Source organism: Heterocephalus glaber, unplaced genomic scaffold (assembly GCF_053883595.1).
Source record: "Heterocephalus glaber isolate CG9 unplaced genomic scaffold, H.glaber_assembly_v1.0 deba00001672, whole genome shotgun sequence".
Lineage (NCBI taxonomy): Eukaryota > Metazoa > Chordata > Mammalia > Rodentia > Bathyergidae > Heterocephalus > Heterocephalus glaber.
Window position 1 is genome coordinate 76986 of NW_028258409.1, and position 16920 is coordinate 93905.

The following is a 16920-nucleotide window of genomic DNA, read 5'->3' on the forward strand; positions in this document are numbered from 1 at the left end:
GTTTGACCCCTGGTATGAAAATCAGGGGCCAAAGAAAACTAGTTAACCACATGCAGAACAATCAAACCAAACCTGTGTCTCTCACCCTGCAATAAAAGCAAATGAAAATGGATTTAAGAATTAGACAGTAAAACAGAAGCACGAAATATTCTGCAGTATAAAGTAGGAAAAATATTTGAAGAGATAGGCAAAGGGAAGGAATTCCTAAAGAGAATACTAATGGCATAAGTATTAACCTTAAGGATCAACACATGTGATTGCATCCAAAGGAAAGATTCTGAACAACAAAAGAAACAAAAGACGGGGTAAAAATTTGCAGAGTGCTAAAAGTTGCCAGTTACTACTTGGAGAGGGCTAATTCCTAGAATATATAAAGAAAACAAAGATATAAAAAGAATATATAAAGAAAACTCAATAATACATTCAATAAAAATGCGTGAGAGAAATGAATAGACATTTCTGAAAAAGAGAATAAATGACTAACAAGTATTAAAAAATACATTCAGAATTTCCCCTATTAGATAAATGCAAGTGAAAATAACACTAAGATTACATTTTACTCCAGAAAGAATGGTTAACATCAATATATTTTTTATAAAAAATCAATTACTGGTGAGATTGGGGAGAAAAAGGAATTCTACATTATTGATGGGAATATAAAATAGTACAAGCACTATGGAAAATAATATGGAGATTCTACAAAAAAGTAACAATTGGAATTATATTTGAACCAGCTATACCTATCCTGAGTAATTTCTCAGAAGAGCTAAAGGTATCAGTTTAGCAAATCATTCTTACCAATTTTTATAGCACTGCAATTCAGAATAGCCAAAAAATAGAAGCAGTCTAGATACTCAGTCATCCATGAGTGGACAAAGAAAATGTGACACATTTATGCAATAGGACATTATTCACCCAAAAAAGGATAAATTCAAGTCATTTGTACGAAAATTATGGAACTTGAAAGTCATTAAGTTCTAGTTATGTCATTTTATTGCCAGGCTATTGTGGTTTAGACCTATGTTTCAAAGTCTAATGGACAGATGAAGAGTAGGCATATATGCCCTTGTTCCCCACTTTAGGGAGAAAGCATTGTATCGCCTCTATTCATAGAAGGAGTTTTTGTTGGAAGTATGGAGTGCATGTCTTTGATCTGTTGAGAAGGTTCTGTTCTACTTCTAGTCTCCTGATAGCTTTTACCACGAAGAGCTGTAGAATTTAGTCCAGTACTCTTTCTCCAACTAGTGACGGGATCATATGGCTTTCTCCTTTCCTCTGTTAAAATGATTACTTTTGGGGGTGGATCTTCCAATGCTGAACCTATACTGCCATCCCTATAATAAAACCACTTTTTACATACTGCCAGATTGGACTTCTAATAGTTTGTTTTGTTAAACAAATTTCTATGTTCATACTTTTTTCTTCTATTATCTTTACCCAGTTTTAGGATTAGCACAATGTTGAGTTCCTAAAATGAGGAGAGAAGTGTTCCTTCTTTTTTCTGCTTTAAATGTTTGATATAATTTATCAGTTAAAATGTTTATGAGCCTGCTGTTGTCATATAGGTAGGTTTTCAAGCTAGGGATATACTTTCTTTAATAGGTGCTATTCAAATTTTATATTTCCTCCAGAGTTAGTTTCATTAATTTGTCTTCGAAGTTACTTCTTAGACGTTGTCAAATTTATTTCAAAAAAGATTTTTGTAATATGCGTTCTATATCCTTTTAAATTCTATAAAATCTGTGGTAATGTCTCCTAGATCTTAATATTGTAATTTAAAAAATGTATAACTGATATTGTGTAACAGGAAGAAAAGGTCTAAAAGAGCAGGGGAATTGGGAGGGGTAGGAAAAGGGAAAAAAGGGAAAGGAAAAAATATGAGAAGAGGAAAAAAATGGAAGCAAGGTCTTTGCAAATAGGGAAGGGTGGAGGAGGTGAAGGAAGGCCAAGGGAAGGGAAAAAAAAAAAGAACCAAGAGACTCATGTAATGGTACAAGATCCCAATGATGAATGTAACTGTATTTTATACCTAAAATGTACCAATAAAGTTAATGGGGGAAAAAAGTCATTAAGTAAAATAAGGTAAATGAATAATGTGAATTATTACCTGACTTTGTTTCATATGAGAAACTTAAACCTAAATAAAGATTTTTTTAAAAATTGCAGTATATGCAAAAACCAGGAAGATTGAATTCTTTTTTTCTTTATTAAGTTTATTAGTATGGTTACATTAATCATTGGGATCTTGTACCTTTAGATGATGTATCTTGGTTCTTATTTTTCCCCATTCCCCTGCCCTCCCTTCACACCCTCAACCCTTCCCTCTTTAAAAAGACTTTGATTCCATTTTTTTCCTTTTCTCATATTTTACTTTTCCCTTCTCTTCTGTACCCTACCCTCCTACTTCCAATACTCCTTTAAACCTTTTATTCCTATTTCACATTATCAATTATACATTTTGATCCTCTACTGGGTATCTTCTCCAAAGAATTAAAATAATCATACCACAGTGATATATGCTTAACCATGTTTATAGTGGCACAGTTTGTAATAGCTGAAACTTGGAAACAGACCAGTTGCCCATCAACTGGAGACTGGATAAAGAAAGTGTTTTTTTTTTAATAAAATGGAGTACTACTCATCCATAAAGAACAAGAAGCTAGAGACATTTATAACTAAATGGATGCACATTGAGGCCATACTCTTAAGTGAAATAAATAGGACACACATGTGTAAATACCAAATAGTTTCTCTGGTGGGATAGAGTCTTTGAGTATGGAAAAGGAAACCAGTGCAAGAGTGGGATAATGGATGGAACAAAGAGGAAAGAAGGTTGAAATCAACAAAATTATATTAGCTGAATATATCATTTGTCAAAATAAATAGAATAATCATGTATTGCAAACATATATCCGTTAAGAAAGAGTTCACTCCAAACTCTCCTGGGTTGTAAAATTTGTTTTGAGAAATCTCCTATTGTGATAGAGTTGCTCTCATAATTAATTTGCTATTTTGTTAAGAGCATTTAATGTTCTGACATTGATTTCTGCTTCTAGGATTTTGACTATGATATGCTGTGGAGAGGTTGTTTTCCAGACATGTCTATTTGGAGATCTGAAAGCTTCTTGTACCTTATCTCTCTCATTCCCTAGATTTGGAAAATTTTTTGCCAAAGTCTGTATACATATATTAATATATCAAGATATATTTTAACTTTAGCTCCAATTCAAATAATCTTTAGGGTAGATTTCTCTGAGTGATGTAGGATTTCTAAGATCATTTTTGGTCACCTTTTGTTGTTTTTGAGTATGACTGAGTTGCTGACCTTCTACATCAAACTTGTCTTCCAGTGTTAATGTTCTATCTTCTGACCAAAGATATCTACTGCCAAATTTTCAACTGATTTTTTTATGTCCAGAATTTCTGATTGTTTCCAATTCATAAATATCACCAAAATTTTTGTGCATATTTTATACGTCTACCTTACTTCATTCAGATGTTGATTTATATCATTTCAGGCTAATTGATCTTATTATTGAAAGGATTATGTAGCTGTTTACTTTTAATGAACATCTGAGTAAATGTTTCACTGATTTGCTTATTTTTCCCTTCTTTGAATTGCTCAAACACCTTAAATACTGGTTTCAAATTGTCTGGAGATTCATTCATTTCACTGCCTGTGAGATCACATTTTGTAGAGTTATTACATTTTAGGTATATTTTGTTGCCTTGTTTTCTCATGATTCTTATGCTTTTGTGTTGAGAGTTGTAGGTCATGGTAGACAGTTCTGCTGATATTGTGAAGATTTCTTTACTATCTGTGTTCCGCCCTATGATGCGGCTTGACTTTGGGCGCATTTTGGTGTACAGACACCACTCAAGATGTTCAAAGTCCTAGGATCAGTCCCTATTGCTGAATTAAGAGACAATGTCTTTCTTTCATACCAGGACCAACACAACTAGCCATTTATCAACAGATAATTTAAAATTTGTTAAAAACTTTCACAATTTTTCACTAACCCAAGAATGAAACAGAATAATGAAGAGTACATTGGGATATACAGGAAGATACAAAAGAGGAAAGAAAAAGATCATAGTATTAAGAAAAACAGATAAATCTGTAAAAAGTTGTCAGAGAATGAAACAAGCATGCACGTTTCCATTTTCATGCCCAGGATGGAAAAATAGTGGCAAAGTTTTGAGAAGTTATTTGTGGAGTTGGGAAGAAGAAAGAAGAGGAAAGAAAATATAATTGAAAAGTGAAACAAACATTAAGAAAATTGGATCAAATTAATAAAGGGGTAGAATCTAATATTCAATCACCATAGATACAAATCTTGTTGAGGTTGAACCTGACAGGATAATCTAAGACTTTTCTTCAAAAAGAAATACAATAAGTAACTTTATTCAGAGTTGCATATGCAAATACTCCCAACATATATATTCCAAGAGATTATGAAATGGGTATATAAATAACAAATAATAAAACACATTATGCTGATAATACTGAATATCAGAAAACAAAGTAGGTAGGAAAATGATTTGAGAGACTGTGACAGAGGAAGTTAAGGACAGAGGAGGCGGGAGAGAATTTAAGTGGAAAACCGTGGAAGATACAGATTGGTTGAGTCAAATTTATGACCTAACCAAAAATCTGATTTACCACACCCTATTAAACAACCCTTGGCATAGGTGTTTCTAATGTTATGTAGTGAGGACACCTTAAAATTAAGAGAAAAAATTCACACTCACATGACTTACTAGACACATATAATCACCCAGCACTTACTAAAACCAAAACCAGGAGAACAAAAAGGAAGGAAATAATAAATTTACATTAATGTTTACATTCAAGCTATTGCTCCTCCGCCTTAGTTCAAATGTAGAGAAGACTTGTAGTTCATGAACAGGGTTGAACTACATGGACCTATGGTTGTGGCTGGACATTGAGGTAGCCAAACAGTCCTTGAAATATTTCCCCACAACCAACTCAGAGTCTTTTGTACCTGGGAGAGAAGGGATTGGAACGTTCAGAAGGTTGGCAGAGAGTGCTTCTCACTCCCTATGCAGGCAGAGCTCTGCCAGATTCAAGCCTGCTATCCTGTGAGTGCTGCTGCCTGTGATTTGTCCTCCATCTTAGGACCATGTACTTCAAATAGCTCAAGATTGTTTATCACTGATGCAGCAGGACTCCTCGGTTATTCCAGTCTTTCACTGTTCCCTGCAGAAGCTTCCAATTTTCAGACACTTCACTCCCGCAGAGTCCCCCATTGAGGCCTTTGACTGCTGTTACACTGAAATTGCCACCTTGGGATTACTTTCCCGGCTGAGTTACATCATGCAGGAACTGTTGTGAGGCTTCTCTCCTACTCTTTTGAATTTCCACTGTCACAGTCACATTTATATAAGCCCTAATCTATTAAGCTTCTTCTCTATCACATGATGGGAGTTTCATTTTGAAGTTATGAAAAATATTGAGGTTTTTCAATTCCTAGCCTAAAGGAGTGAATGAAAATGGCTTTCTGCCCAAATTCTGTTTGAGTCTGCCAACTACTCATTTTAATGAGGCAAAAACATGAAGTGTGTGTGATCCCTATGCTGTGTTGTTTATCTGCTCCTTTTGAAATCTTGGGAGGAGAGGATGGGGATTATCACTCTTCTCCCGGTTTAGGTGGGTGAACTCAGACCTCCTGTTTGCACTATATGTGTCCCAACATGAATCAGATCCACTGACTGAAAGGGAGTGGTGTGTCATTTTATTCCTAAAGAAGAGGGGATGTTACCCACCCCATTTTAGCAGAAGCTCATTCAACACTGAGATATTTTGTTTCAGTTAATTATCTTATCTTACTAATCATGAACCTGTCTGTATTTTGCCTGGTTACCTTCACTAGCAGTATATGATACCCAGATTCTGGGTGAATATCCTTACACAGAAATCTCCCATTGCTTTGATAATAATATCCAAGACCTGATCATGACCCAAACCACTTCTAGTCCACCAAGTTTCTCTATACACTTTAAGTTTTCTTTTGATATTTTTTGATGAGTGTCTTCTTTATTTTGGTGGGTATTAATTACATTGAATCCCTATTTGCCTTTGTGCATAAGGACATGTTACAACATTAATATTTGCAAACCATGAACATAGAAGATTTTTCCTATTTTTTTATCCTTATGAATATAGCTCATTAGTGTTTCACTGTAGAGTTCCTTCACCTCTTTTGTTAACTTCATTTCTAGATATTTTGTGCAACTTTGGAAATGAAACTTTTCTTGGTTTCTTTATTGATACTGCATTAATGTTGTAAAGAAATACTATTGTTTGCTAAATACTGACAGTATTAGAGCTTTGCTGACTTTCTCTAGCGGTCCTAATAATTTTGGGTTGAATCTTTTAGATATCATATTTATAAGGTCTTATGCAATAGATAATAGAAAACTACAGTTTGAGAAGAGGAAAAATGATTGACACCAGTTTACAACAATTAATCTGTTATTATATAATTACTTTGAAGAGAGGCGTTTGTAGATTCAAAACACACAAAAAAATAAATGATTAAAGTGATGAAAATTATCAATATCAACAATAATGAAAGTAGACAAAGGGGAATTCAAGAAGAGAGGATGTGTGGAAGGAGATTATAAAACAATAATTTGTGGCCTCTCATTCCCAGACCCCTGAAGAAATGCAGCCTCCCCATACCCAGGAAGGCTGTGGATCTGGATCCATGTAGTACAAGCACCTGAGGCAAGAGAACCATTGCTATGAGCTCAGGATGATGGCACAGTGTTGATCAGAAGAGGGAGGATTTTTCTTGTTGCAAACTGAAGCCCTGTGGGAAAGCAAAGACAGAGTGGACTACAGCAATAGGTGAGTTGCTGTGAATAGCACCTCATACTGAATTTGGATCTGCTATGAGGGAAGGGCTGCTCAAACCTGAAGTAGAACCTTGTAGAGTTCTAACCTGCAGGAGGTCAGGAAGCCCCATTCTGCCCTCAAAGCCAGAAAGCAGCAGGAATCTCACTGGACTACAACTAGTTTGCTGAGATTAATTGACTCAGCTCTGCACACTGTTGCCCACATTGTCTACTGCAATAGCAAAGTCAACCTCAAAGAGGACCATTCTTTTTCTCTTCTTTCTTTCTTTCTTTCTTTCTTTCTTTCTTTCTTTCTTTCTTTCTTTTTCTTTTCTCTTTTCTTCTTCATTTCCATTCTTGCTTGTTCCTATTTATGTCATATTCTCTTATTTTCATGAATTATTAAATGAGTACACTTTCTAGTTTTCCTATTGCTGTAATATAGTTCTATTCTTGTTTCAGTTCCTTCCTTCTCTCTTTTCCTCCTTTCTTCACCAGATTCACAAAGTTTATGTGATCATTCTGTGTCCTCTAGCCTTGGTTCTAACCTTCCCACCTATCTCTCTATAATCCCCAACTCCTTCTAAGTCTTCTTCCCAGAGGATAAAGCTGCTAGTTTGAAAAGCTTACTAACTGTACACATATTTCTGGTTGGCTCTTGATTTTGATATATAACCACAAGTATGGTTTACGCAGGTGAAGGTTGCAGAATAGTAGCTACTAAAATTTGTCATTTTCTAAGCTCTGTTTGATGCTATTGTTGATGTTGATTGTATTATTTTGACCAAGGATATGTGATTGCTCTAGTAAGTTTTCTTTACTGGTATACCATGACTGAGATTAGTTAAAGGCCATTACAGATGCAAAAACCCACAGGCCAACTATACCAAGGAGACAACCCAAGAAGTAATCATTTCCTAAGGTCTTTAAATACTAGCAATAAATATATTTGCAATAAGCAATATACAAGCAGCAAATTAAATAAAAAATTTCAACAATAACCAAAAAAAATAGAAACAAGACAAGTAAACAAGATGCAAACCCAGATGTCTAGTTCACCAAGTACAAATCCAGGAGGTGAGACAGTATAATTTGAAACTCAAACACTCGGACTCCCTCAACTGGCAATGAAAGAGGATGTAGAAAAAAATGAAATAAAAAATAACTTCTCATATAGCACAGGAGACAAGGACCACAGTGAAAAATACGATTAATAACTTTATACAGGGCTGGGATTTAGCTCAGTGGTGCTGTGCCTGTCTCTCAAGCACAAGGTTCAGAGTTCAATTCCCAGTACAAAAACCCCACAAAACCTCCACAGAGCAGATACAAATAAAAAGAAAATAGAGGAGCTCAGGAACACGATGGAATCCTAGCATAGGAAAGAAAAGGAATCCATTAAACAGATTCAAACAGATATCCAGGAGATTAAAAACTCCACTGAAAATTTATGCAGCAGAATGACCCAATGTGAGCACGGAATATCAGATATAGTACACAGGATGGAATCTAGTGACCAGGAAAGGAAAGATTTCTTAAACATAGCAAGGGTCCATGAGAAATCAATCCAGCAGCTGCTAGATGATACAAAGAAGAGTAATATAAAATGGAATAGAGTCAATGGAGAAACAGGAGATAGTCCAAATTCCATGAAAAAAACTGTTAAAAAAAGTAAAGGAAGAAAACTTCCCAAGCAAGAGAATACAATTTGAAATAGATATGTGAGGCATGTAGGATAACAACTAGCTGTGATCAAAGAGATTTATACCTGGGCATATAATAGTCAAGATTCCAGAAACCAAACAGAAGAACAAAATAGTAGAATCAGTTACAGAAAAGAAAAGAAAATCACATAAAGGAAAGCCCATCAAAATCAAAGCACATTCCTCAGAACAACCCCTCAAGTCAAGAAGAGGCTGGAGTGAAGTATTTCAAGCCCTAAAAGTAAACAATTCTCCAACCCCGATTGATGTACCCTTCCAAACTCTTTCAAAACGAATGGAAATAAGATATTTTAACAAAAAAACACCTGAAGAACTTCATGAATACCAAACCAGCATTCCAAAATATTTGAACAATATTCTAGGAAAAGACAACAAAGGTTGCAACCTCATAATGCCCAACAGAATGAATCCATCAGGCAAGATAAGAATTTAAATGCAAGGGCTGTGAAAATCTAGCAATATAAAATGTTCATAAAAAGGATGAGGAAATACATATCAGTTGAACTGTCAATATAAATGGTCTCAATTCACCAATAAAAATAAATATATGGTACAATGGATCAGGAAGCAAAATTCAGCTATATGCTGCATACAAGAAACACACTTAATTAAAAAAATCATAGGCTGATTATTAAAGGGTAGAGAACAATACATCATATGACAGGAATCTGAAAAAAACAAGAGTAGATATTCTATTGATATAGGGGAAAGAGATGCAACTCCCTACTAGATGTTGGAAACACTAGTTCATGTTCTCTAAAATCAAAAAATGAATTCTAGGAACAATGGAGGTTAAAAGTAAGAACAATTTATTGAGTGGAAGATTGGTTTTGTCTACGAGAGACAGAAGGGAGACCAGAAAGTGGGTTGCCTGCCTACACTACTTTTCAAAGTTGCTTTATGCAGTAAAGCCATGTGGTGAGGTGGGTGCAAAGTGGGACAAAATGATAGGGTCCAGGGCTGAGGATTTAGCTCAGTGCTTCCAGCACCTGCCTTGCAAGTGCAAGGTCCTGAGTTCAATCCCAGGTACCAAGCAAAAAAACCAAAAAACCAAAAAACAAAAAACAACAGCTAAAAGACCCAAAGGAAATTTACAAGGTGCTCCTGAGGTGGGGTAAAATCATGACCAACCAATGAGATTACAATACAGTCACTCAGGTAATATTTATTAAATGGGGGTCAAATGGAGGATCAAGTCACATGGTAAGCATACAAGGATTTTCAGTAAGAGCGAGTCAGGGATATTTCCCAGTAAGTCTGGGTTAAGACCTTGGACCCCCACCCAGGTGATGGATATCTCTTTAGAATATCAATCACTGCTATTCATCCTACATGTGTGGTAGTTTCTCTCCTTTTACAATACTCAACTTCAGTGAATACATCTTCAGTGTCCTGCATGATGGCTCCTTGTGGGCTGGCCCTGTCTAACTGCCTACAAAATATCTAATTAATTTACCTATCTGCAATACTATTGCCACCAAAATGGAGTTCAAATCAAGACTAAGACAGATAAAGAAGGTCATTACATCCTTGTAAAGGGAACAATCCAAGAGGAAGAGATGACAATCATAAATATATATGCAGCAAATATGAGTACACACAACTAACTAAAACAAATATTAACAGACAAGGAAAATCAAATGAGCACTAATACAATAGTAGTGGGGAACCTCAATACCACACTGGCACATACAGATAGATTAACTAGAAGAAATATTAAAATGCAAATACTAGAAATCAACCAAACTCTTGAACAAATGGAATTAACAGGTGTTTGCAAAGTATTCCACTGAACAAAATCAGAATAAACATTACTTTCAGCTACACATGGTTTGTTCTTCAAATTAGACATATATTTAGTCATGGAACATGTTTAAGTAAATGCAAAGAAATTGAAGTTATCCCCTAACAGAGTCAAGGAAAAAAATCATATGATCATCTCAATAGATGCAGAAAAGCCATTCAACAAAATCCAACACCCTTTCATGAAAAAAACCTTACAACAAGTTGGAATAGAAGGTCTTTATCTCAACTTGACTAAGCCTATCAAAACCTAACAGACAACTTCATACTAAATGGTCACAAACTAAAAAATTTAATGCTAAAATCAGGAAGAAGACAAGGATGCCCAGTATCACCACTCCTGTTTAATATTGTTCTGGAACATTAGCCACAGCAATTAGAAAAAAGAAAGAAATAAAAGGAATAAAAATAGGAAAGGAAGAATTTAAAATGTCATTACTTCCTGATGATATTGTACATTATATAGAAGACCCAAAATGCTCGGCCAAAAGACTTCTAGACTTAATTGACAGATTCAGTAGAGTAGCTGGATACAAGTTCAACACTCAAAGAAACAATAGCCTTTTATATATACAAATAATAGACTCAATGAGAGAGAAATTATGAAAACAATTCCTTTTACAATAGCATCCAAAAATGAAATATTTAGGAGGCAATCTAGCAAAGGAAGCAAAACACCTCTTGACTGAAAACTAAAGCACTTTGAAAAAGGAGCTTGAGGAGGTTATAAGAAAATCGAAAACATCCCTTGTTCCTGGATAGGAAGAAGAAATATAGTGAAAATGTCCATACTTCCAAAGCTGTTATATAGGTTTAATGCAACACTGATTGAAATTCTAACAATGTATTTCACAGAATTAGAGAAAGCAATCCAAAAATACATTTGGAACCAGAAGAGACGTAGAATAGCAAAAGAAATTTTAGGCAACAGAGATATGGCTGGAGGATATTACAACCCCCAACTTGAAACTATACTACAAAGCTACTGTGATAAAAACAGCATGGTACTGGTAAAGAAACAGACCTGAGGATCAGTGGAGTAGATTAGAAGATCCAGACATGACTACAGATATGCTCAGCCACCTCATCTTTGACAAATGAGGCAACCATGCTCATTGGAGGAAACATAACCTATTTAATAAATGGTGTTGGAAAAACTGGATTTCAATATGCCAAAGATTAAAACTAGACCCATATCTATCACCATGCACTAAATTAAGATTGAAGTGTATTAAAGATTTAAATATTTAAGACAGAAGCACTAAATTTCCTGCAAGATACATTAGGTAGACCTCTTGAAGACATTGGTATAGGAAAAGATTTTATGAAGAGAACCTCAGTGGCACACGAATGTGCACAAAGAATCAATAACTGGTATTTTATCATATTAAAAACTTCTGCACTGCAAGAGAAACCACCAACAAAGCTAGTATACAACCTACAATGTGGGAAAAAATTTTCAGCAACTGTACCTCAGACAAAGGACTACTATCTAGAATATATAAATAATTGAAAAAAATCAGACCTTCCAAATTCAAAGATCCTGTTTAAAAATAGGCATCTGAAATTAACAGACATTTCTCAATGAAGCAAAAGTGGCAAATAAATATATGAAAAATATTCAAAATTACTTTTTATTCAAGAGATGCAGATGAAAACAACACTGAGATTCCACCTCATTCCAGAAAGAATGGCTGCTATTAAAAAAATCATCCAATATCAAATGTTTTCAGGGGTGTGGAGAGAAAAGAACCCTTCTCCATTGCTGGTGGGAGTGCAGACTGGTGCAACCACTGTGGAAATAAGTATGGAGATACCTCAAAGAATTAGGCTTAGAGGTCCCATTTGAATGAGCTATCCCCTGCTGGGTATCTTCTAAAAAGAATTAAAAATATTGTAACACAGTGATATATGTGCACCCATGTTTATGGCTGCATAATTCGTAATAGTGAAAGATTGGAAACAGCCCAAGTGCCCATCAACTGGAGGCTTGATAAAGAAGATTTTTTTTTTATAAAATGGAGCACTACTTACCCATAAAAATGAGAAACTAGAGACATTTATAGCTATATGATGTATATTGTGGCCATCCTATTAAGTGAAATAAATAGGACACACATGTAAATACTGAATAGTTTATCTAGTGTGAGAAACTGAAAGTGTAATTAAGGATACACATGGATGGAATTGACTAAAAACATATTTCCTGGATTCCATTTCTATTGCAATTCATATGACTGTATCAAAATTTAAACTAGGGAGAAGTTTGGCTTATGTGGAATCTGCTAGCTAACTGGAGTTTCTTTTCCAGACCACTATTTGTTCAAAGTTGGTTTTGGGGATCATTCTGAAACAAATCACATTCTCTGCTGTCTTGTTGGTGTTTGAGATGCTTTTTTCAGTTATTTGGAAAAATGTTTAAGTGCATTTCAGTTTGTTTTGGTTGAGTTCTTCTGTATTTGAATATTATTATAGTTTTCCCCCTTGCATTGTGCTTTTTTGAATAGTTTTAAATTTGTATATGTGTGTTTGAAAATAAAGTTATTTCAAAAATAAAATGAGGTGTGCAGAAGACACCTAATCACCCTGCTGCAGACAGGCAGGCACCTGGTTCCACACTACAAAGATGCAGAGGACACCAGACCACCAGAGCAAGGTACTGAGTCCTGCCGTTCCTGGCCCAGAGGGAGGGGCTTCTGAGCGACCATCCCACTGATCCTGGTCCAGAGGAAGGGGCTGCCTGGCCACCATCCCTCCCGCTGCTCCCAGCCCACAGGAAAGGGCTTTTGGGTCACCATCCCTACCAGTGCTCCCAGCCTCTGCCCCACCTCACCCAGCTCAGAGGAGGTAATCCATGAGGGTGCTAACAGCCCCCTGCCCCAGTCAAAATGAGTAAATAAGTCTCAAAACCAGACCTCCAGATCACCAACAGCAACCACAAAGGGAAATGAGATGAACCACTCTGATACTCAACCACCTGGACCCACTGAACTGGCAACAAAAGGGGATCTGGAAAAAATGAAATGACAGATAATTTCTCAGATAACAGGATAAATTGTGCCCCTAGTGCAAGACATGATTGATAAATCTAGAGAGGAGCTCAGGAACATGATGGAATCCCAACATAGGAAACAAATGGAATCCATAAAACAGATGCAAATAGATTTCCAGGACATGAAAAACTCCATTGAAAGTCTACACAGCAGAATGAGCCAATGTGAGGACAGAATTTCAGATATAGAAGATAAGATTACAATTAGTGACCAGGAAAAGAAAAATTGCTTCAACATTATAAGGGAACATGAGAAATCAATCCAGCAGCTGCTAGATGATGCAAAGAAGAATAACATAAGACTGATTGGGCTCAATGAAGAAACAGGAGAGTGTGGAGATGACATAAAAAATCTCTTCACAGAAATATTGGCAGAAAACTTCCCAAGCAGGGGAAAAGAGCTTGACATTCCGATAAGTAAGGAATATAGGACGCCAAATAGCCTTGATCAAAAAAATCTACACATAAGCATATAATTGTTAAGATTCCAGAAACACAAAAGAAGAACAAAGCTCTCCAAGCAGTGAGAGAAAAGAAACAAATCACATACAAAGGAAAGTCCATCAGAATCACAGCAGACTTCTCAACACAAACCATCAAGGCAAGAAGAGCTTGGAGTGACATATTCCAAGCCCAAAAGGAAAACAGCCTCCAACCCAGATTGATGTACCCTGAAAAACTATCTTTCAAAATGGATGGAGAAATAAGATACTTTCATGGCCAAGAGCACCTTAGGAACTTCGTGAATACCAAACCAGCACTCCAGAGAATTTTACACAATATCCTAGGAACAGACATTGAGGATCACAACCCCAGGAAGCAAAGCAGAATGAACCCATCTGGCACGACAAGAAATTAAATGTAAGGGAGGAGAACCCAACAAAAAGAAAAAGTCATGGCAATGACATGTCAATATGTTTCAGTTATAACCATCAATGTTAAGGGTCTCAATTCACCAATCAAAAGAAATAGACTGGCAGAATGGATCAAGAAGCAAAATCCAACAAGATGCTGCATACAAGAAACACACTGAATTCAAAAGAAAACTCATAGACTGAAAGTTAAAGGGTGGAAAACAATACTGCATGCAACAGGAACCCAAAAAAAAGCAGGAGTAGCTATCCTCTTTGCAGATCAAGTAGATTTCAAACCAACACTGATTAAGAGAGATGAAGAAGGACACTACATCCGTGTAAAGGGAAGAATCCAAGAGGAAGAGATGACAATCATAAATACCTATGCACCAAACACTAGTGCACCCAACTATATAAAACAAATACTAATGGACATGAAAGGTCATATATGCACTAAAACAATTGTAGTGTGGGACCTCAACACCCCACTGTCACAAATAGATAGATCAACTAGACTAAAAATAAGTAATGAAATACTAGAACTCAATCGAACTCTTGAACAAATGAACTTAACAGATGTTTACAGAGTCTTTCACCCCACAAAATCAGAAAACACATTCTTCTCAGCTGCACATGGATCATTCTCCAAAATAGACCACATAATCACACATAGAACATGTTTAAGTAAGTGCAAAGGAATTGAAGTTTTCCCCTGTATATTATCAGACCATAGTATGATGAAATTGGAGATCCATAGCAAAAGAAACTCAAAAAATTTCATAAACATGTGGAAATTGAACAACACACTTCTCAATAACCAATGGGTCACTGAAGAAATTAAAGAAGAAATCAGACAGTTCCTTCAATTAAATGACAAGGACAATACAACATATCGAAATCTATGGGACACAATGAAAGCAGTCTTAGGAGGGAAATTCATAGCAGTGAATATGCATATTAGAAAAACAGAATGAGCCCAATTAAACAACCTGATGCTGAACCTCAAGCTTCTAGAAAAAGAAAAGCAGGACAACCCCAAATCTCATACAATGGAGGAAATTATAAAGATCAGAGGAGTAATCAATGCAATGGAGACTAAGAGAACAATACAAAAAATCAATGAAGCCAAGAGTTGGTTCTTCAAAAGAATCAACAAAATTGACAAACCTTTAGCCAACCTTGTCAGAAAAAGGAAAGAAAAGGCCCAAATCCATGCATTTAGGAATGAAAAGGGTGAAATTACAACAGACCCAGCAGAAATCCAGAGGATCATCAATACCTACTTCCAGAACCTATACACCAATAAGATGGACAACACAGAAGAAATGGACAGATTCCTAGATACATATTAATTACCAAAGTTGAATGAAGAAGACCTAAAAATTCTGAACAACCCAATATCAACCAATGAAATTGAAAACATAATTAAAAACTTACCAACTAAGAAAAGCCCGGGCCCTGATTGCTTCACTGCTGAATTCTACAAGACATTTAGAGAGGAATTGCTGCCACTACTGTTGAAACTCTTCAATGAAATTGAAAGGGAAGCAATACTCCCAAATTCATTCCTGGAAGCAAGCATCACCTTGATTCCCAAAGCAGAGAAAGACTCAACGGAAAAAGAGAACTACAGGCCAATATCACTAATGAACATAGATGCAAAAATCCTTAATAAGATAATGGAAAACAGAATGCAGAAGATCATCGAGAAGATCATACACCCTGATCAAGTGGGATTCATCCCAAGGATGCAGGGATGGTTCAGTATACGAAAATCAATCAATGTAATACACCATATAAATAGAGCCAAGGACAAAAGCCACATGATTATCTCCATAGACACAGAAAAAACATTTGACAAAATCCAACATGCATTTATGATAGAAACCCTACAAAAAATTGGAATAGACGGTCTCTACCTCAAACTGATAGAAGCCATCTATGAAAAACCAACAGCCAATATCATACTAAATGGTCAAAAACTTACATCCTTCACAATAAAATCAGGAACAAGACAAGGATATCCACTATCACCACTCTTGTTCAATATAGTTCTGGAAACATTAGCTACAGCAATTAGACAAGAGAAAGAAATAAAAGGAATAAAGAAAGGTAATGAAGAAGTCAAATTGTCATTATTTGCAGATGACATGATACTCTATATAGAAGACCCCAAGAACTCCACCAAAAGTCTTCTAGACTTAATAACCAAATTCAGTCAAGTAGCTGGTTACAAGGTCAACACACAAAAATCACTAGCTTTCCTCTACACGAATGACAGACTCACTGAGGGAGAAATAGGGCAAATAATTGCTTTCACAGTAGCACCCAAATAACTGAAATACCTAGGAATCAAGCTGACGAAAGAAATCAAAGACCTCTTCTTTGAAAACTATGGCACCCTGAAAAGAGAGATTGAAGATGATATCAGAAAATGGACAGACATCCCCTGCTCCTGGGTAGGAAGGATTAATATAGTGAAAATGGCCATACTTCCAAAACTGCTATATAGATTTAATGCAATTCCAATTGAGATCCCAGCAGCATACTTCATAGGCCTTGAGAAAACAATCCAAAAATTCACTTGGAACAAGAAGAGACCCAGAATAGCAAAAGCAATTCTAGG

At 35.8% G+C, this 16920-nt stretch overlaps 1 long non-coding RNA gene across 1 annotated transcript in view; it reads left to right on the top strand.

The window, feature by feature from the left end:
* LOC110345672 (uncharacterized) overlaps nt 1–16920 on the top strand; it is a 67288-nt gene that overhangs the window by 4945 nt on the left and 45423 nt on the right. The window contains exon 3 of the long non-coding RNA XR_015445937.1: nt 6678–6874. This is a non-coding gene — a long non-coding RNA (uncharacterized LOC110345672). The remainder of the gene's footprint in view (nt 1–6677; nt 6875–16920) is intronic.